The 23,044-nt window shown below is 33.7% G+C and overlaps 1 long non-coding RNA gene across 1 annotated transcript in view; it reads left to right on the top strand.

Moving 5' to 3' along the window:
* Positions 1–23,044, top strand: part of LOC135225428 (uncharacterized) — a 168,328-nt gene that overhangs the window by 60,216 nt on the left and 85,068 nt on the right. The window contains exon 4 of the long non-coding RNA XR_010316951.1: positions 16,303–16,358. This is a non-coding gene — a long non-coding RNA (uncharacterized LOC135225428). The remainder of the gene's footprint in view (positions 1–16,302; positions 16,359–23,044) is intronic.

The raw sequence follows: 23,044 nt of genomic DNA, 5'->3' as shown, positions 1-23,044 counted from the left end.
CCCTTTATATCTCTGATCCCAGTAATCCTAAATACGCATCAATTACGTCTCTGGCATCCATCGTTAGAGAACCACCGCTAATCTAGACAGCCACTGAAATGCGTCCCTCTCGTCTGTTGAATTACCCTATGTCCTCGGTGCCCGTATGTTAAGACTTTTTAGCCCTCTGCCAAAGGGGAGAAATTATCCCCTTCCCCTTCGTGTTTGCTCTGTTTGACTTTTGAGCAGAGGGAGAGGAATGAATCCCTTTTATGGCTTCTTCCTCGTCTGGTCTGGAGATGCAAATGCGTGGCGATCTCTGTTTGCCGCTTCGCAAACGAAGCGTTGAAAGCAGGTTTGCTAAATTCTGTGGCGCGATGGACGGTTTGTTTGACTTGGTCATTTGATGGGTCTTTCCCTTAAATGTACTTAGAGCAGTGTAACGTCATATCACGTTCTCTGGTCCCACGTCTCCCCTATTCTCGTGCGAATGCTTTGTCTCCTGAGATGGTCTCTCTTTAAGACTTGATAGCAGAATGGGAATGACTGAATTTTCATTTTCAACTTCTGAGTGATTATAATTGTTGCAGGTCATTTGTCCTTCTACTGGAATACTGTTATCCGGTGGGGATTTCTGTCTCTGCCAGAGAATTATCTCATTTTAGATAAGGTGGTTCTTGGTGGTAGGTTCAGTTGCATTTTTACTTATTTATTTATTTGTTGATTTATTTTTTCTTCTCGAATAACTGATCTGCTCTTTCTGTATCTCCTGTTACCTTCTGTTACTTTCTTCAAATGAACGCCATAGTGTTTGAAAGCTTGAATTTCAAGTCAGTGGCCCCTGTGGGCTTGTTCCATGTGAGTAGGGTTCATCTTCTGAACAACAACAACAACAACAACAACAATAATAATAATAGGTGTCCAACACTGGTTTAATAAACGCGATTATACACATAACAGTTGAAGCAAAAGTAAATAACTACTTACAACCGACCTTTAAAAAAACAAAGCTTTGAAGGGAAAAAGAATAAGATTATTAACCATTAAACAATATCGAGCACATCGAACAGTCATTCCAGGACGTTGAAGAAACTCACAAAGTAATTTTCTGTATTGATTCAATTTTAATGTAGATTCGCATTGCATAACAATCGGAGAAATCTCGACATAAACTGAGCGGCCGCAATCAGAGGACCTTCCCGAATTATGATTAATGTACGCCTGGTCGGAACGGGATAAGATTAATACGCATGGCTCCTGAATGAATGGAGGTCTGGTTCGTATGTGTGTGTGTGTGTGTGTGGACCTATTATACCATAAGCGCCCTGTATCCGATTGCCCCCTGTTGCAGAATTCGGCGCAAGGAGGAATCTCCCTCAAATTCCGTCGTCGTGATTATGTCGTGGGTTTTAGCGCTGATTTTCCAGCCCTGTCATTGGCTTATCAACAGCCAATCAGGAGCGTCTGTTACGTCGAGAAGTTAAAGAATGTCTTTTATTATTACGAACTAATATGAAAGTTTAGTTTATGTACATAAATTAAAATGGAAAGTATTCAATCTTACGCAGGATTCGCGTGACTGGAACTTTACGAGTGAAATCATTTTCTGACCATTGGCTGTACGAGTATAGTGTCAAATATGCTTCAAAACAACATTCTATCGTGGAATTTATGATAATCCTTGACGTTTTTAACTGTTCTTATAACACTTTTTATTTTTTTTCTAAAAACCACCCGTCATTGCAAAAGGGCCGTGCTATCGAATGTTGTTATCGGGACAAATAATGGTTTCACCTATTACTCTAAAGAAACGTATTAAACATGTATTAGACACTATCGACTGAATGATTTATTTGGCGGCATCTCGTGTCAGTAGAATAACCCATTTACTAACGAAAGCCAAAACAGCTGAGAGCGAAACACCCAACGCTCTCCAGTCAAAACAAAATATAGCGTGGAGAATTTAGTCAAAACAAATCCACTGTAACACGAGGCCAGCTTCGAAGTCAGCGTTCGAACTCCCCGGCCCATACTGGGTGAAGCATGTCGGTAAGCCGATTCCGAGCCCTGGGGAAGCCTCCTGGCATTGTCTTGTGCATTAGATTGTATCAATACTGGTATGCAGCCTCACTCGAAGGTAGATCAAGTGAAGGAAAATTTTACCCAACTTTGGTGATTCTCTTTGATTTTAAGTTCGTCTTGTATCTTTCGAAGCTGCATAGAATTCCTGCCACATTTGTATGGGACGTATTTGTTGTGCTAAGGGCTTAGATCTGGTCACTTTATTGTAATAACCGAAGGGAAACTGGTTTTATGCGAATGATGATGCACTGTAGATAGTTGTTTGAGGTTTAAATGTTAAATTCTAAAATGAAAAATAATATATTTCTGTGTCATATTCAGATACTGAATAAGACTACTGCTCGTTACGGCGCGCACATAACTAAACATAGATGCATACATTATATGTGTATATATATTATATATACATATATATGAATATGTGTGTGTACACGCACACAGTATATATAGAATATATAGATATATATTATATATATATAATATATATAATTATATATAATATAATATATATAGTATATATATATATATATATATAATATAGATATATATATAGAATATATCATATATATACATATACTATATATATATAATCTCTATATATATAGTTACACGAGCACACACACACACACATCACACTACACACACACACACACACACCACACACACACACACACATATATATATATATATATATATATATATATATATATATATATATATATATATATATATATATATACTGTGTGTGTACGTGTGTGTGTTCGACCCTTTGGCTAAATGACCAGCAATTGTACAGAATGCAATATTGCGAAGCGCCTGGTTAAATATTTCAGTTCCCATTTGGGACGGTTTCGAACTATCAAAGCTGGTTTTATTTATTTCTCACGGATCTTTTGTCCTTGCATCTTTCATCGTTGCAGTATCAGATTTCCAAACCTCAGAGCTCTCGCTCTGTTGCAGAATACTATTCTCGTCTTTTGCAACTTTCAAGGAAAGAGAGTTCTGAATTCAAGAGAGAAAATGGTAGAAAATATTTGCCAAAGATCTGAAGTCTTGTTTCCGAAATCGTTACTCTTTTAAAAAGAAATTTCGCAAAGAAAGAAATGAACGTGAATCATCTGATTGTTTTGGAATATGAATTACAAATTGACAGGTACTTGAAAGAGCCTTATTGTTCTATGCAAAATCGGATAGTTTGGTCATTTTTCCTAGTGTAAGGATAAAACAAATTATTTTCAGTATATCATCAAAATAAGCAAACCTACCCCTATTATAATTTATTATATATATTATTATAATATATATATATATTATATATATATTATATAATATATAGTATATATACATATATATATATATATATATAATATAATATATAATATATATATATGTTGTATGTATGTATAATTATATATCGAGCTACAATGTCCTTGTTAATTATCTAATTCGCTCTACCTCGGAATTAATATATTTTCATATATGCTTAACCGAAGGGGAATTTTTTCTCGATAATAGACTTGCCTGGACCCGGGCGCGAACCCATGGAACCTTTCAAATCCAGGAACGTCAGTGAAGCTGACGTTCCTGGATGTGAAAGGCTCCATGGGTTCGCGCCCGGGTCCAGGCAAGTCTATTATCGAGAAAAACTTCCTGGTTAAGCATATATGAAAAATATATTATTCCGAGGTAGAGCGAATTAGATATTTAAAGGACATTGTAGCTCGATATATGTATATGAATCACGGAAATGTGATATGACTTATATATATATATATATATATATAATTATATATATATATATATATATATATATATATATATATATATATATATATATATATATATATATATATATATATATATATATATATATACATACTATATATATAAAATCTCTCCTCTCTCTCTACTTCTCTCTCTCTCTCTCTCTCGTCTTTTCTCTCTCTCTCTCTCTCTCAGTTCCCGTCAAAACAACAGCAGTGCTTTCTTTAATAATTGCCTTTGTTCTCTGCTACTCATGTGATTTGAAACGTGATGTTTAATTAAATTAGGTTCTTAAAATTAAAATTTTTTATATTCTTTATAACATTCTATACTTAAAAATAACGATTTTTTAAATTTTTTTTATATCATTCCCCATTTCTTTGTTTTCATAACCTTGTCTTAAATTGTATTATGGTTTACCTTCATTCGTGGTAAGTGATGGTATACCATAATTATTCATTCTGCTAATCATATTTCTTTATTTATTCCTTCGTATGTTTATCTATCCACATGATTTATTCAGCTTATCTGATTTATTTGTTGAATTATTCATATATTTATCTATTCATTTATTCATTTATTTGCTGATTAGTTTATTAGGTTGTAACAGTATGAAAAACAAAGGCGATATTCTGTTAAAATATTTGCTTATTTTGCTCATTTGCTTATTAGGCCTTACCAAAATAAAAGCAAAAGTAATTCATTTGCTTATTTGTTTATTTGGTCTTAACAAAATAAAAGCAAAGGTAATTTATTTGCTTATCTGTTTATTTGGTCTTAACAAAATAAAAGCAAAAGTAATTTATTTTCTTATTTGTTTATTAGATCTTAACAAAATAAAAGCAATAGTAATTTATTTGCTTATTTGTTTATTTGGTCTTAACAAAATAAAAGCAAAAGTAATTTATTTGCTTGTTTGTTTATTAGGTTTTGCCAAAATAAAAGCAAAAGTAATTTATTTACTTTTGTATAAAAAAAAAAGTTATTTAGGTGCTTATTTGTTGATTAGGTCTTACCAAAACAAAAACAGAAGTTATTTAGTTGCTTATTTGTTGATTAGGTCTTACCAAAACGAAAACAAAAGTTATTTAGCTGCTTATTTGTTTATTAGGTCGTAACAAAATCAAAGCAAAAATGCTTTATTTGCTTATTTGTTTATTAACAAAATAAAAGCAAAATTAATTTAGTTGCTTATTCGTTAATTAGGTCTTAACAAAATATAAGCCAAAGGCTATACTCTGTTCATTTTCCAGAAAGACAGGATCACTGTTAATATGAAGCAGAATAATGCATTAAAAACCCGACGCTAATTAGCTTTTTGGAGAACTCGGCTCGACCTCAGCAAAGGTAGCGTAACTCTGGTAACGTAACACAAAGCACATTGCAACTTTAACACGAGTTCCTGGGAATGAGATGACCGAGGTATTAAGAGTTAAAAGTTATTCGAGGGAATTACGTAACAGCTCGTATGATGCGTCGGTGAAAAATAACATATCATTACATTCTGCTCTGATGGATTTAAATTAAAGTTTATATATAATATATATATATATATATATATATATATATAGATATATATAATATATTATATATGTGTGTGTGTGTGTGTGTAATTTTAAGACTGAGTCTCTCTCCTTTTCAAGCTCTCTCTTTCTCTTTACGCACTCCGTTATCTTCATCTCTCTCTCGTCTCTCTCTCTCTCTTTCTCTCTCTCTCTCTCTCTCCTATGATATAATGAGCGTTGGTTGGAATAATATTGCAAGCAAGGAAATGTAATTAATACAGGATATTTTTTTCACATAGGTATTTTCTCTTTTGATCGTTTCAGAATGCCAGTTCATTAATGAATAAGATTAATGCTGGTCGATACGAATTGCATAAATCTTTTAACGATGGGAGTATCGGCGTTATTCATTTATGTATATCTGCTATATGCATTTTCTGTCATATATATATGATATATATATATATATATATATATGTATATATATATATTATATATGTATATGATATATATTATATATATATATATATATATATATATATATATATATATATATAGTATTATTTATTATATATCATAATATATATATATATATATATATATATATGTATATAGGTATTTAATATCGTATATATATATATATATATTGTATTATATGTATATATATATAATTATATAATATATATAATAGATATATATATGTGTGTGTGCTGTATGTATGTAGTTATGTATGTATGTATGTATGTATGTATTTATATGTAAGGACTGTCGATAGCAGAGATATTTGTATTAAATGTAATGACTGCACGAAGACATCTTTATTTATTTTTTTTATTTTTAAGGCCAATATGAGTCATTTGATAAGCATATTATAAGTATGACTTTCGAGGTTTCCCCAGTAGCTGTATGTATACTTATTTATTTGAACGTTCATGGAATTATTAATCTATAATTAATTACATGATTGTATTTATTTTTCTTTACTGATTTGAAAAATATCGTCGCCTCTCTCGGATGCATCATACGATGATAATCCGAACCATTTGTTAAGATTAATCAAAACGATGTTGCTTTGGAAGCGTTTGCAAATGTTCCATTTTCAGTCATAAATTCCAAAGTAGCTGATCTTATGCAATACCTTTAATTACTTTAATTTGTGCCGGCTTTATCTGTCCGTCCGCACTTTTCTCTGTCCGCCCTCTGATCTTAAAAACGATTGAGGCTAGAGAGCTGCAAATTGGTATGTTGATCATCCACCCTCCAATCATCAAACATACCAAATTGCATCCCTCTAGCCTCAGTAGCCTTTATTCTATCTAAGGTTAAAGTTAGACATAGCCGTGCTGCTGGCAACGATATTGGAAAGGCGACAACCCGGCCGTGGTTAAAGTTTCGTGGGCCGCGGCTCATGCAGCATTATACCAAGACCACCGAAAGATAGATCTATTTTCGGTGGCCTTGTTTATACTCTGTAGCGGCTGTACAGAAAACTCGATTGTGCCGAAGAAACTTCGGCGCAGTTTTTATTTCTGTATTACACTGCTTTACAAGTGTAATAAACCTAAAACTAAAATTAATAGATTAAATAGAAATATTTAGATCCAGTTAGGTTATCTAGCCATATCTTTTTCTGCACCAAATGATAGGCGAGGCGTGAGATAATCCTTTTTTTTTTTTATTTACTAGAAACAGGGAAGATATTTTAAATCCTTCAGTAATGGGAAAACGAGAATTGGCAGTTCATAGGAATTGCTCTAATGATCTCATTTTTTTATGGTTAAATTATACAAAGAAAAGAATCAGTGGTTGACATAGCCTCAGTTCCTCGAATCGAGTCGGGAAAGAATTCTATTAAAATCACTTACCAAGAAATAAGTATCACATGTAACGTGATTTTCTCGTCAAATTAGGATAAAGCGTCAAACTCAACTCGCTTTGTGGGTTGATAATCTCTAAAGCTGAATTCTGTCTTTGTTGAATTAATCATTCCCAAAAGGATATATTCTTTATTATTATTTTTCTAGTTTCTTACAAGTAAATCATTAATAGCTGATAGAATTCAGTTCTTGGAAAGAGGATGGTCGAATTATTCGTAACCTTTATATATCGTTATCCTCTAAAGTAAAATCCTGTCAAATTTGCATATTGTATCCATAACTTTCAATATGATTCATGGTCCTCTGAGGAATATTGCTTAAATTTCTCTAGAACAAGTTTATTAAAATCATTCAAATAATAATCGCTTCTTTCGTTTTTGTGGAGAAAGCCTATTAAAATAAATTATTATTTTGGACTCATCACTATGTATGTAGTATGTATATATATATATATATATATATATATATATATATATATATATATATATATATGTATGTATGATGTATGATATGTATGTAAATATATGGAAACTGTATATACGAATTAAGCTACAAATGTCCTTTAATATCAAATTGGCTCCACCTCGGAATGAATATATTTTCATATACGTTAACCGAAGGGGAATTTTCTAGTTGGTGGTCAAGTCGGTAGTATCACTGAAGTCCTGATTTCACCCGTCTCCGCTGGTTCGAATCCACGAGAGGACGAAATTATATCGACTAAAGAATTTCCTTTCGGGTAACATATACGAAAATATATTAATTCCGAGGTAGAGCGAATTGGATTTTATAGGACATTTGTAGCTTAATGCATGTCATAGTATATGAATCACAGTATATATATATATATATATATATATATATATATATATATATATATATATATATATATATATATATATATGTATTATATATATACACACACACACACACACACACACACACACACACACACACAATATATAGCACGAAGGAATACGTACATTATCTTGGAACAAGTCCCTGACTTCGTTTACACCTTTTTACCGTGGATTTAAGGGTATATATATATATATATATAATATATATATATATATATATATATATATATATATATAGTGTGTGTGTGTGTGTGTGTGTGTGTGTGTATACACCCTTACATTCACGGTAGAAAGGTGTAAACGAAGCAGGGACTTGTTCCAAGATCCTGTTTCATTTACCTTTCTATCGTGGATTTAAGTATAAATAAAATATAAAATTATATATATTATATATATATATATATATATATATATATATTGATATATATATATATATATATATATATATATATATATATATTTATATAATATATATAAATATATATATAGTATATATTTATATATATATATATATATATATATATATATATATACATAGAAAACGGACGCAATACTCACTGAAAATACAATACATTAGGTAACGACATACGCTGCCTGGGAATGATTTGGAAGTACGAGACCGCCAACAGCAGCAGCAGCTTTGGAGCTGTAGTATATCATCCAACTAACTGAGATCGGGCGAATCTCTCCATATAGTCTCGACAATGCGATTCCATTTCCATATATCTGGTTCGTAAAAAAAATCATCTGCGGGCCCCCGAGATATATGGACATCTATTTCCATGGCCTTTTCCGAAGTAAGGTATTTCGCCTGGCTGGGTAACGCTATCTCTCTCTCTCTCTCTCTCTCTCTCTCTCTCTCTCTCTCTCTCTCTCTCTCTCTCTCTCTCTCTCTCTCGTCGGCAGGTCGTGTTAAGGGAATGGATGACTTGTCATGATATAATAAAAGAAATTAGATTTGTTACTTTAGTTGGAGCGTAGTTATGTAGGTAAAAGCAAGGCGTGCGCTTTAGGCTTAGAGAAATGCAAGGGCAGAAGGGTATGTTTATGCTGATCTTCATTAGAGCAGGCATGATGACAAACTTCCAGGTATAATTGCGGGAAAATAACATACGAGGAGGTAATTTTTCAATTGAGCGTCATTCCAAACCTCCTATAAAATATACAGTTCTTGTTAAAAAAAAAAAAAAAAAAAAATCTCGTAAGCTGGGAAATGTAACGTAGATGCCAGTGACATACTTGATTGTCATCACTCATATATTCGTATTATATATTTTACTATTTCGATGGAGACAATTTTCTCAAGTATAGATTCAACTGAGGAGAGGTTGATTTCAGTACCTAGGGTTTTTTGCCAAGTGCTTCCGCTGTTAAGAGGCGGAATGTAATGGCATAATATTATCATTTTAACAATAAAAACTAATAACAAGTGGCGGGGTAAGACAACATGCCGCAAGAATTTTTGCTTATTTAGAATATGGATGGGCACAGACATTGCATTTACAGTTTCTCCCTGCCTGGCTATAACACCCACTTAACGAACGTCCTCTCCAGGTTACATGGTAACCTATGGCTCAGACAGAAGACAACGTAATGTATGGCAACATTCCGTGCAAAATTAAGGTCTCTGTTACATCTCGCTGCTATGAAATCGTGCGATGGTAGAACCGGATGTCACCTGGGTACCATGTCACAATCAAACCTGCAGCAGCAGGAAGTGCCCATGTCATATTCAAATGCGAATCTACAGGTAGCAGCCACTTCTGTATTTAATATCGCTTACATTACAAATGAGTACGTCAATTCTTTATCGCTTTGTTAGTTAATATAGTTTACATTAGTAATGAGCTTCTAAATTAATTATTAATTTTGATTTTCTATAGCTGTGTGTCAGCGCGTTTTCTGTGCACTGATGATTTAATGATTCTGTTTTGTTTGTGTTGTTCTTTAGAGGAAAGTATTTATAAACTATATTGCGTCCGTTCTCTGTGTGTTATTTTACTTCAGTGCCATCGACTGCGACCTGAACTTAATCTCCCTAGCTGCGATCTGAACTTATCCACCTGAACTTATTTTTCATAGCTGCGACCTGATCTTATTCTCCATAGCTATATAGCTGCGACCTGACCAAGCGGACAATCAGGTACTTCTTAATACACTCTTGAGTAAACAGCTAAGAAATAGTTCTGAACAGCTGTAGGCTCCACTGAGTATCACCTCTTAAGGTACAACGTGACTTTCAGTCATATAAGTTTACATTAAATCATTCTCAATGCCAAATTGTCCTCGTAACAAAACACCACAAAGCATAACCGCGATAAAAAAAAAATCCATCCTTACTCTTCTATCTTAGCCGTTCTTTTCGGGAGGCGTTAAATTCGAATGGCGGTCCAGTGAGAGAAATGAATGACACATCAATCTTGGCATGAAATGCCATTCTTAAATTTCGGTTTAAAAGAAGACAATGGACTTGTCAGACGGAGTTGACGTCACGCGGAAGCTTTTGGAAGCGCCTCCCTGAAAGGAAGATGAAAGACGAGATGAGGTTTCATGAATACTAAAAGGAAGATGAAGAATTTGTAGCTGCTAAAAGCTTGTAGGAGGCAAGACCTAAGAAAAATATAGACTAAAAAAGTAAACTACAAAACACGAGACATGCACGAACTTGGATGTAAATATAGTTGATAGTTGCACGAAAAATAAAGTATGAAATTATTGAAAACATCTTAAGAGAAATGTATTAGAGTTTAGAAGACAAAACTAAAGATGTATGATTGGACAACAGTATGGACATTAAGAGAGAGAGAGAGAAAAAAAAAACATTTGATTTTCAGAAGCAGGTTATGAGGATAAATGAATGACTACTTTCAAAGAGCGAAAATATTGGCATTGCAATAAACATAAGAAATGGCTTTTATTGGTAGCAATATAGCTCAAGTGTTCGGTGGTCAATATGGTACTGGACAGCGAAAAGTGCTTGTTTTCAGAGTAATGTTAATATGCCTTTTGGCAAATAAAAAACCTCGATTCTTAGGTAACTTTTTATAAAGTAATTAATCGAGAATAATTTTATTAAGCAAAGTTGATTATATGGTGGGATTAAGAACCATAGCTCTTAAAATATATATATATATATATATATATATATATATATATATATATATATATATATATATATATATATAATATATATATATATATATATATATATATATATATATATATATATATATATATATATATATATATATATATATATATATATATATATATATATATATAATTATAATCGAATTTTCCAGTGACCCTTTATAAGTCCCTGCCATGTAAAAGTAATTTTCAACGATAGTTATTCCACATTGAATTACTGACTACTTCAACCACCTACAGTTTACTTAATTCAGTCATTAACAGTCTGATCAACCTTGATATTTGAATAGTGAGTATTTTATGATTTGATTTATTTTTAAAAAATGGCTAGCAATAACAGATTGAGTTTTATACTCTGCCACAAAAGTTGCATCTATGAAAAGACACTTGATTCGAATATTCATCAACGAGGAAAAGAAAGCCCAAATTTTTCGCTTGTATATTTATTCGTTTGTTTATTTTTTGCATAGTAAAAATAAAGAGGATCCATGAGATACAAGGACAGAAAAACAAAAACGCGTCTACTCGATTTGTTTGTTTACTGAATCGGATAAGAGAAAAAAAACCCGTTTAACCCGAAAGTTATTTGATAAAAAGGAGGTTGTTGGGTATTTTGGGATGTTTTTATCTAATTGTCAACATCGGGACTAATTGGATCTCACAACTGTCGCTAGGGATGGTGTTAAAAAATACGCCATTCGCAAATTCTGGTTACTTTTATTTATGGCAGTGCGGGTATGGATGACATTTGCATGTACGTACACGATCTTATATATATTTATTATGCTTATATATATTTATTATGCACGTTTGTTTTTATTTATATACATACAAAATATATATATATTTATATATGTGTGTGTGTGTGTGTGTGTTTACATATATGCATGTAGATACACATATATACTGGCTGACCAACCCTGCGTTGCCTGGGAAAACTCTGAATGACAGTCTAGGCGTAGAGTGAGGGAAAAAGGAAAGGAGATGGGAAGGGGGAGGGGAAAGGAAGAGGTGGGATGGGTTTGTGTTGACGTGTACGAGTCCGTACCACTGACAATTCTACTTTTTCATGGAAAGGTCACCCCCTACAAACAGTGAACTGACAGGAATTACTGTGGTGACTGTCCCTTTTATCCAGGTATTATTATGATGGGTTTCCCTTTTATCCAGGTATTACTATGGTAACAGTCCCTTCTATCCAGATATTACTGTGAAGGCTGTCCATTTTATCATGGTATTACTGTGGACTGTCCCTTTTATCCAGGTGTTATTGAGATGACTGTCCCTTTTATCCAGGTATTACTGTGGTGACTGTCCCTTTTATCCAGGTATTATTGTGGTGACTGTCCTTTTTTATCCAGGTATTACTTCGGTAACAGAAAATGCGTATTCAAAGCACAAAAAAGAATGTATCAAGAACTTAATCATTATTCGTCAAAATAATATATTGTTTTGATTTGTAATTGATTCTTGTATCATCTCCTCGTCGTGTCATTTTCTTCTAACTGTTAGCATAGATTTTAGGCTGGAATTGAAGAGGTGGAATCAGGATTCCAGGTATTCCAAAAGAAATTTATTCATTTTATGATAATGTCCAATGAAAAACAGGTCTCCTGCGGTTTATAAAGGGGCAAAGGATAATGAGTAAAGAGGAGGAAGGCGGCCTCATTAATGAGGGTCAAAATAAATAGGTGAAGGGCTATGAATATTTAATGAAGCGTGAGAATTAACAGGAAATGGGATATTGATGTCGTCAACGATTAATTCTATTGGTAAAGGGAAAATAACAAGAATCGGGGTTAATTGTATTGGTAAATGAAAATGACAAGAATTGTTGAAGAGATTGCTGGCCAGTTGATATTAACACATGTATTGGTAGCTGGAAAAAGATGGAAAATCATCCACTGCAAAAGCAGTTGATGCTGTGAGCTAATAATTACTTACAAATTGATGTGAAAAATCAGAATATCTCTTGCTTTAGTAAAATGTAGACAGTGTAGTAGTTAAAACAACAAATGCATAAATATCCACTGGGAGTTTAATAAGGGAATAAAGTATTTCCCCTTTTAGTGGCCAAAAAGAACCAAAGATGAGTGATTCTTTTATGAATGGGAAATTAGTCGTATTGGATGTGGCAATGGTACTTGATTACCTACGAATTGATTTTGATTGCAGAGTAAATTTCATTGTTCTCACTCAGCCTAAGGATTATTATCTCTCTCTCTCTCTCTCTCTCTCTCTCTCTCTCTCTCTCTCTCTCTCTCACACACACACACACACACACACACACACACACACACACACACACACACACACACTCTCATGATTCCATGCAACGTAAAAACACCATACAAACAAACAAACACACACACACACACCTGTACGTATAAAGAAGACCCAACAGTACCACGGGGAATCCCTATTAATTACCTCTGTTCTAGGTTACATTCACCCCGAGATGCTTACTCGAAAATCAACAATAGTTTCTATTAATTGCTCCACTATCTTGCTGACTACGAGTAGATATAAGCAATGTCTGGAATCAATAGTGTCAGTGGAATTATGCTAATTTTTATATATCTATTTATTTATTATTTTTTTTTCTTTTCTAATAAGTGTTTCCTCTCACTTCCTCTTACTTCTTCTCAATGAACATATATACCTTCGAAGCTTGAATTTCCAGGTCAAGGGGCTTTTGGTGGCTTTGTTCCACATGAATATGTTTCATGTATTGAATAATAATAATAATAATAATTAATGATGATGATGATGATGATGAGATGATGATGATGATGATGATGAATCCCTAATCACTGGAGATAGCGTACTGTAATCCGTAGCCCTTTTCAGACGGACGAAATGTTTGATATTTACCACAATTACGTGCGCGAGAGTAATTACTGGAATCGTGGAAACGCGAATGGTAGTTGCGTTAATCAGAGTGACAAAATAATTGCGCTGGAGAGTCATTCGCTTAATCAAAGAGACAAGGTAATCGCGCGGAAAAGACACTGCCCTAATCAGAGGGACGAAATAATTAAGCACGGAATCGTGAGTCACGGAAATTACAAGCACCACGATCGATTCGATTTCGGGATTTCTACTTCTCTTTTTTTCTTTTTCTTTTTTCTTGTAGTAGAAGGGAGAGTAACTCACCTTCCCCCTTACCCTGTTTTCAAACCACCCTCCCCCCAACAAAAAATAAATAAAGCAAAGGCAATTATTACAAAGACGATAATCCCTTGAATGACAGATTCCATCCAAACAGTAGTAATAATCTTCGGTAAATGCAGTAAGGATGGTTAAGACTGACGTGGGTTGAAAATACGTTATGTCATATATAAGTTTCTTTACTGCTCGAGCTCTATCAATAGAATATTATTCCCGACGAGATTTACGTTATTTTAGGAACAGAAATTCAACTTTAGATTACGTTAAGAAATGTCCTTTATTTAGTGGGCTGACATTTCACAAGATTTTCTAAACATACGAAGATCATTCTCTAACTTTTTTGCGCGCTCTCTCTGTCTCTCTCTGTGTATGATATATTTGTCAAGAATAGTTTCTGTAACGTTCTTTTTTATATTTATTTATTAATTAATTGATTTATTTTTCCACTTATTTATAAACGCTGACCCCATACTTTTATGATTTTTATATCTCGAAATTTATCCATAAATACACATTAGTGAGAAAGTTAACACACCATATATCGGAGACATTTTTTAAACTACGATAAAAGAAATAAGTGTATCTGTATAGGAATATGGTTTAAAACCCAAATCGAGAAATGCCTTTTTTTATATCTTGCTATCCAGATATATTTGGATATTGTACGTATGTATGCATTTATGTATTCTGATAATCTTGAGATATGGTCAACATTACTATCTAGCACTGAATAACCTCATAGATCCTAATGCTTAGCCTTTGGCCCAAACTCTATACTCCATTCCAATCGTTCGTTATTAACACGAACGTTAAAAACTCAATGAAATACTCATAATCCCGAGTTGAGGGCTATATAATATAGTTAGCCATAATACAATAACATAGAAAACTAACAAGATTCTTTGAAAGAAAATGAGAAAAGACTTTTAATGCTTGACTATACAAAACTATCCCTGCTTGTCACACGTTATGAAGATGGGATATTAAAAGGCATGATAATGATACACACCCATTACTGGGAAAATGAACAATAGATGAAAATTTAGAACGTTAACTGATGGCTATATTCACTAAAAAATGTAGCTATGTACTTGAAAAAGTACATAGCTTACTAGGTATAGGTATAGTGTCTTTGTCATTCATCTATGGTGAGGTCTCGTCTGGCTAGTAATATCTGGGCCTGCTTAATTGTGTTGAAAAAATAACATATTAGTATGCTGATGTTCCTATTTATAAGGTTAATTAAAGTGTTATTGCATTAGTATATGCTTGGTATTCGAGAGTAAAATAGAATATAGTGTTTAGTGTTGGCATTCAAACAAAAATAGTTTGCCCTTAAATCGAGTTTTCTACGACATACATTAAAGGTCAGGTTTTCTATGAGTTCCATGCGTTGAAGGCTAGTGTTCGGAAAATTGAATAAATATAAAATGATAATATATATATTATATTTATTTTATATATAAATATATATATATTATATATATATATATATATATATATATATATATATGTGTGTGTGTGTGTGTGTGTGTGTGTGTGTGTGTGTATATGGAACCTTTGAAGGTAGATTTTGAAAATATGACAATTGATTAATTTCAGAAAGAGAGAGAGAGAGAGAGAGAGAGAGAGAGAGAGAGACTGCAATTCAAATCTTTCTCTAACAATTAGAATGATATAAAAGACAGATTACACAAAGGTTTTGAAGCAGATCTTTCAATGCTAGGATTATATAGTATCACAATACAAGCATAATAGGACTTATATTACATGTTTCAGGCTTACTGAATACTGAAAATTAAATAATGGCAATTTTCGTAAAACAGGTAATGTCACTTACACTGTGAATAATAAATAAAAAAATTTTCTTTATCCCTGGTAACCGTACGTTAAAATAATTGTTTACATTTACAGGACTCACAAAAATTACCAAAGCGGTTGCAGTGGACAGCTTTACATTCAGCATCTATGTAAGTACATAGTCAAGGATTTTGTAGTTATTAATGACTATTAACTCTATCCAGTACATTGGCGTGCATGATATTTATGGCATTATGAAAAATGATAACATAAGAACACACTACTTCATTTCGGTTGAGTGGTGAATATAAATAGCTGGTAGGTTTTTTTTAAAGAGTACTGAATGTATTTGTATGATGTATACAAGTGTACTAGTGTCGAATAAAAAGGCCCGCTAGTTAGGATTTGCCCGAATTAACTCGAGACGAATGTAGTGGTGGGTGTGTCCGTCGAAACACTTACTTTGGAATAGGTCAGTGGCCTCTGATAGTTATATGTTTTTGGTTTGTATGATGACCGCGCCTTCCACAATATATTTTTTTTTTCTACTGAGAGTCGCTCTTGCAACGACAATATATTTCTCTTGGTTGTAAATCTTAGGAACGTTACTTACTTTTGGGGTTCCGTCTGTGTGGAATGATTGCTAGTTTTGTTATTCTTCGACAAATAACTCCGTTTGTACAAGCAGATGCTCCTGCAATTAAACATGTTATTTCTCTTGCATGTAATTCATAGGTACATAGATTACTTGTGCTTCTATGAATTATTGAAAACGCTAAAGAAATAACCAAAGCTGAGAAAGCCGACGCCAGCAGCCAATCAATGGGGCGTCAACCCGGCCGAGCCAGGGGGGCGAAAAATTAATTACGACTTGTCAAAAATCCATTTATCAAGAGCGAAAAAAAAAAAAAACAGAACAGAACTGAGGCTTCAAACACAGGATGATTATTGTGCGCGCTGCAGAGCGGGACAATTTGAACGCAACACAGGAAACCTTTTGATAGCGAAATCGTTTTATTCGTCCTCAAAATGAACCGGAACGGTGATTGCTTTATTAAGCCGCGATCATTTCGCAATTTTCCAGTTGTGGTGCGGTTAGTTTTAAAATGGGATACAGTTGTTTTGCAAATAGTTCAAAGGCGGGTATTTCGGCCGGGTTTCACGGAGGATTTCGGCAGCGCTGGACGCCACACACCGCGTTTCATTCTGAATGTGAAATTTATTGATTCAGGGCCTTTTTACATTGTTAATGCTGATAAAAACTAGTGGGCCGTTGATGGCGTGTGTTAAATAAATGATGTAGTTAAGGGACAGGATCACCAGCACCACCAAAAATATGTTCTAACATTTTTTTTCGTGATTTTTGTATCAATTCGAGAGAGGTGGACCGTCATGACAATGTCTGCAATAACACTAAATCCTTCTTTCATTTGGTGGTGTTTTTTTTTTGTTTTTTTTTTTTCAGCTGAGTGATATATTTGTGGAAATGTATTTTTCTTATTGTTGTGGACATTGGAAAGAATTAACAAATCGACTGAATTATTTTAAAAATTTCGGTTACCCTAGTTAAACCCTTCAGTAAGTACTTGAAACCATAACAAATTGAGATGCATAAAGAGTGCTTTTAGTTTTCTGTAAAAAAAAAAAAAAAAAAAAAAAAAAAAAAAACTATTGAGATGTCTTTGTTTGTTCGTCCACACTTTTCCTGTCCGCCCTCAGATCTTCAAAACTACTGAGGCTAGAGGGCTGCAAATTGGTATGTTGATCATCCACCCTCTAATCATTAGACGTACCAAATTGCAGCCCTATATCTCCGGTAGATTTTTTTTTCTAAGGTTAAAGTTATCTATAATCGAACATCTGGCAACGATATAGGAGACAGGCGACCACCGGGTCGTGGTTAACGTTTCATGGGCCGAGGCTCATACAGCATTTTACCGAGACCACCGAAAGATAGATCTATTTCCGGTGGCCTTGCAGAAACGTCGGCGTAATATTTACTTGTTTTGGTTAACCATTCCTTTCACGATGCAGTTTTTCTATAAATAATACGCTGGAATCTAATACTTCCGGGTTGGGACGTTTCCAGGAAGTTGAATATACAGGTCATTCGTAATCTATCAACATTATTACTTTTATTTTATGTAAAAAAAATACTGGAACGACCTTTTGTAAGGCAGTTTAGCACCACAGAAAACCAGGCAGGAAAAGAGAGAGAGATATTTTTTTTATACATTTTTTGTAACCTTCTATGAGGTTATCCACTGATCCTGCCTACTAAGAGGATTTAGTGATATTGGCCTTTTTCTACAACCCCTCTACCTGCTTTTTCTTTGTTTTTTTTCCCCTGCCCACGAATGGGAAAAATAAAAAAAGAGAAAATAAACCGAATCCGTGTCAACATATTGCTTTCATGAAGGATTTTCTCGGGAAAATGTACAGCGTCCGCTACAAAAAAAAAAAAAAAAAAAGGGAAAGTACTTTTGTATATACAAACTATTTAGACCGGATTAAGTCTCCTAGCTTGGAAAGCTGTTAAGCCTTTATCCAATGGAAAGCTGGAGAGAGAGCAGATTTAGAAAACATTAAAGAGAACAGAGGGTAATCTCTACCCTGTGGAATAGTTCACTAAAACACTTTCGGTATTGTTGTTTTAAACCGGTTACATAACACTGGACAAAGTCTTATGACCTACATTTATGTTTTTATTTTGATCCAGAATGAAAAATTAAGGTGAAATAATAATGGAGGTTGGGATATCCATAATGCTTGTGTATGCTCATTTTACAGCGGAAAGTATTCGTTCAGTGTTAGTAAGGGCTGCTAATATTATTATTATTATTATTATTATTATTATTATTATTATTATTATTATTATTATTATTATTATTATTATTATTATTATTATTATTTCAGTAAGATAGTTCGAGTTCATAACTAAATTAGTAGTCATTACATTTCCTAATATAATATTAGTTCAGATTTGTAACAGGTTTGTCTTCTGTAAATGTATTTGTAATTAATGTTAACCAGTGTCTTCAAAAAAAAAAAAAAATAAATAAATAAACCTTACTCGTAGCTTTTGATTAATCGTTCAGTGAGTGAGCAAAATAAATAAATAAATAAATAAATAAATAAATAAGATAGGATAAAAACTTTTGATGCCTAAAATATTCATATTATTATTTTTTTTTCCTTTCAAGACGCGATGCATAAAATGTATAAAGAAGACGCCTCCAAAAGAGTAGCTTAAAGCCACTGGCATATTTATTTTGACAGATACTGCCCTAAACATTCCTTATGTCCAGTTTATGAATTTTGCCTGCCGGGACTATTATCAAATTGGGAATTTTTAATCAGGCCTAATGGAATGTATGGAAAAACTCGACAAAGTTTATTTGGAGTGAATTGATGGACGCGTGTCGGTGATAAATTTTTTTTTCTCTAACCATCCTCATATTTCGTAATTACTATTTGGGTATTCCTCATATTTCGTAATTACTATTTGGGTAATGATACGTAATTGTAATGGTATTGGGGGATATATTTGCGAGCAAGGACAGTTTTTTTCGTTTTTTTCTAAATATAGTGTAATTATTTTTAAACATAGTGTAATGACGTTAATGGAATCACCATACGATTTCTGCTTTCTTTCGGATAGGGTCAACATAATTATTTAATTATAAAACTAGATTATTTTTCCATGCCGGTAATTAGCATACAATTAGTCATCCAATTGGTCATAAATATCACCTCCCTTCATTCAGGACGTGAAAGTTAATTAGCAAATTTCATTTTGTACCAGTACTACGCTGAAAAGTTCATAAATTACGTGTAGTTTAAAATCCATTTACTTTGGACTTCTCACCAACGAGGGGTAGGAGTCATGATTTTATCATCTATTTGAGAAACTTTTTCTTTTTTCAACAGAAAATATTTCTTTTATTTATGATAAGTCAGCCTTTTCAGCCTTTAGAAATAATCGAATTAAAAACAATTTCTATCATTGCTCTTATATTTGTCAATTATGGATTTTATTAGTTCAATTTTCAGAGTGAAAAACGTTTAAAGATTTGCATTCAGTTTTATAATCTGAATTTGATATCTAAACCTTATACAAATTAGATAAATTCTTTTCTGTACTTAACTTTTAAAAACTAATATATTTGCCCAAGGATATTTTAACTTATTTAGAAGTTTATTTACAAGTTTATTTTCATTGGAATCTTACATAGGAGGGCAAAGTTTTTCATAGCATATTGTACTGCAATTAACATCCGGTTTCCTGGCTGTTGATAAGCCAATCACAGAGCTGGAAACACAGTCTCTCCCGAGAGTTCACATAGGCAGGTTGTACGTTCCACCTCTCCTGAGGGATACGTCTTTCACAAGTATCCCTCTGGAGAGGTGGAACATACAATCTAGCCTTTGTGAACTCTCGAGAGAGACTGCGAGCTTCCAGCCCTGTGATTGGCTTATCAACAGCCAATCAGGAGCGTCGTAAAGGACTGGCCTAGACATCAGCTGCACGGTTGATGTGAATCTAGTATAGTATTATATAATATTGTTATCGGGTCACGCAACTGCTGAGCTCAGAATTCTCGTTAGGTTTAAGAAAGAGAGTTTTGTGGGGATTGTGGGGAAGACAGAGGATTGTATTGATTACCTCAGGGCTCAGCTATCACTGAGCCTCTTCCTGCATGATATCGGATTAGATTTGCCCCCCCCCCTCCCTCCCCCCACTCTCTCTCTCTCTCATGCTGCCATACACTGCGCTCTAACACGTATACACTCATCTCTCTCTCTCTCTCTCTCTCATCTCTCTCTCTCTCTCTCTCTCTCTCACCGTTAGCCAATACACATGGCATTGAAGGATTTACCCTTAAGAGGATATCTTAGCAAGCGTCCTGTTTGTTCATATGCGGAAGGACATCTAAAAGACTTGTCCATTGGATCACTGACATCTCTCATTTAACAAGAAGATAATAAAAAGTTTCAATTAGGTTTTAAAACAGCCAATAGGTTAAATAAGGTTGAAATCATTTGTAATGAACTGAAATCGATTTACTACAACAGGTACGCGCTTACTAATGAAATGGGCAGTTATAATAATAATCCTTTACTCTGAAAGAAGCGTAATATTTAATAAAAAGAAGACTTACGTAGACAGAGTTTATATCTTACTATAATGGGCGTTATGTCTGTCCGTCCGTCTGTCATTTAATCACGGCCAAACGGCTGGTCCGATGGGCATGAAACTTGGCAGGGTTATAGTGGGGACCCATAAGATGGTTTATAATGGGATTTCATCCTAACACCCCCCCCCCCTCCGACGGGGGTAGGGGTTAGAAGGGATTCCCTGAAACGGAGCTGGTTCTCCCTGTGAAACGGGCTGGTTATTCCCGCAGACTTAGCAACTTTGCGAATTTATCATACATAATTTCTGCGAATTTATCATACTTAAAATTATCAGTTGTATAACCATCGTATGCTGCTTTGGAGATAAGAATCTGCGCCTCTATTTTCATTGGTCATACGTTTACACTTTAGAGGATAATTCTCTGGCTTTCATGTCTATTCCTATTCCAAGATTCTTTTGTGTGTTTTTAAGCAGTGACACTTACGAGCATTTCCTGTTTGAAAAATATACATAATGTCGATAAGTTTTTATTATTTTATCTTCTTCTTTAAATAATGCCAAAATAATTAGAAAGTGACAGAAAGCAAAAGCAGAGAGAGAGAGAGAGAGAGAGAGAGAGAGAGAGAGAGAGAGAGAGAGAGATTGGTTTGGATAATTTATAAAGGCGGGACTCAGATTCTTAACTCGAGCCGAATAAAAACTTCGTCCTTGTTTCAACGGGAAAGAGACATTTATTTCGCGCGAACTTTCGCAACTATTAGCATTCTTAACTTCCATTCCTCACGATGAAGGGGAAATTTCTCCTGGGCCGAAATTACGTCTCGATGAAAGAAAACGGAGGCAGAGAAAACGGACACGACACGAAATGCGAAAAGATTAAGGGCGAAGAAAGGACTGACAAGAAGCGCCACTGAATCAGGCAGGCGTTGGATTGGAGGGGAGCATGAGGGGTGGTGGGGGTTTGGGGGTGTATGGGGTGGGGGTTTGGAGGTGTGTGCATGGGGGTGGTGGGTGGGGGATTAGAAAATGTGTGAAAAGGAGCCGTGACAAAGTGATATTTCCGCATGAAAGGTTTAATGACGCCGTTAATAACACCCCATGAAGCCTTCCAAATGATTTATGCGAATGTTTTATGTCGCAATTCGGGTCAGGAGACGAACCGTTATTATCGTAGGCCCTGCTGTGTTTGTGCGTGTGTCTTTCGCCTGTGGGAAATGGAGTGGAATGGTTTTCTCCTATTGAGGCTACTGTTGTTTAATGGATTTCTGTTTTTGTAAATAAAGTGTGCAAAAAAAAAAAAAATCTTTATAATCTATATATATATATATATATATATATATATATATATATATATTAATCATAAAAATATACTAATATTATGCATTAAACACACATTCATATATATGTATAATATATATATATATATATATATATATATATATTATATATGTCTATATATGTGTATATATATATAAATAACATATATATATATATATTATATATATATATATAAATACATATATATATGTATACATGTATGTATGTATTCTGGTATTTTCGTCACATAGCTAGAAAAAACGACATTTTTTCCATGACGTAACTCTCAGGAAATTCTGCTTCAAGAAACGTTTGAATTCTTATATGATGGCAGAATATCATATGCTATTACTTTCTCAACAAGAGACAATCCCAAGAAGGACACATGGAAGCAAAATT

The sequence above is a fragment of the Macrobrachium nipponense genome, chromosome 13, assembly GCF_015104395.2.
Source record: "Macrobrachium nipponense isolate FS-2020 chromosome 13, ASM1510439v2, whole genome shotgun sequence".
NCBI classification, from domain to species: Eukaryota; Metazoa; Arthropoda; class Malacostraca; order Decapoda; family Palaemonidae; genus Macrobrachium; species Macrobrachium nipponense.
The sequence above is the reverse complement of the archived record's forward strand: the minus strand, read 5'-3'. Positions and strand labels throughout refer to the sequence as shown.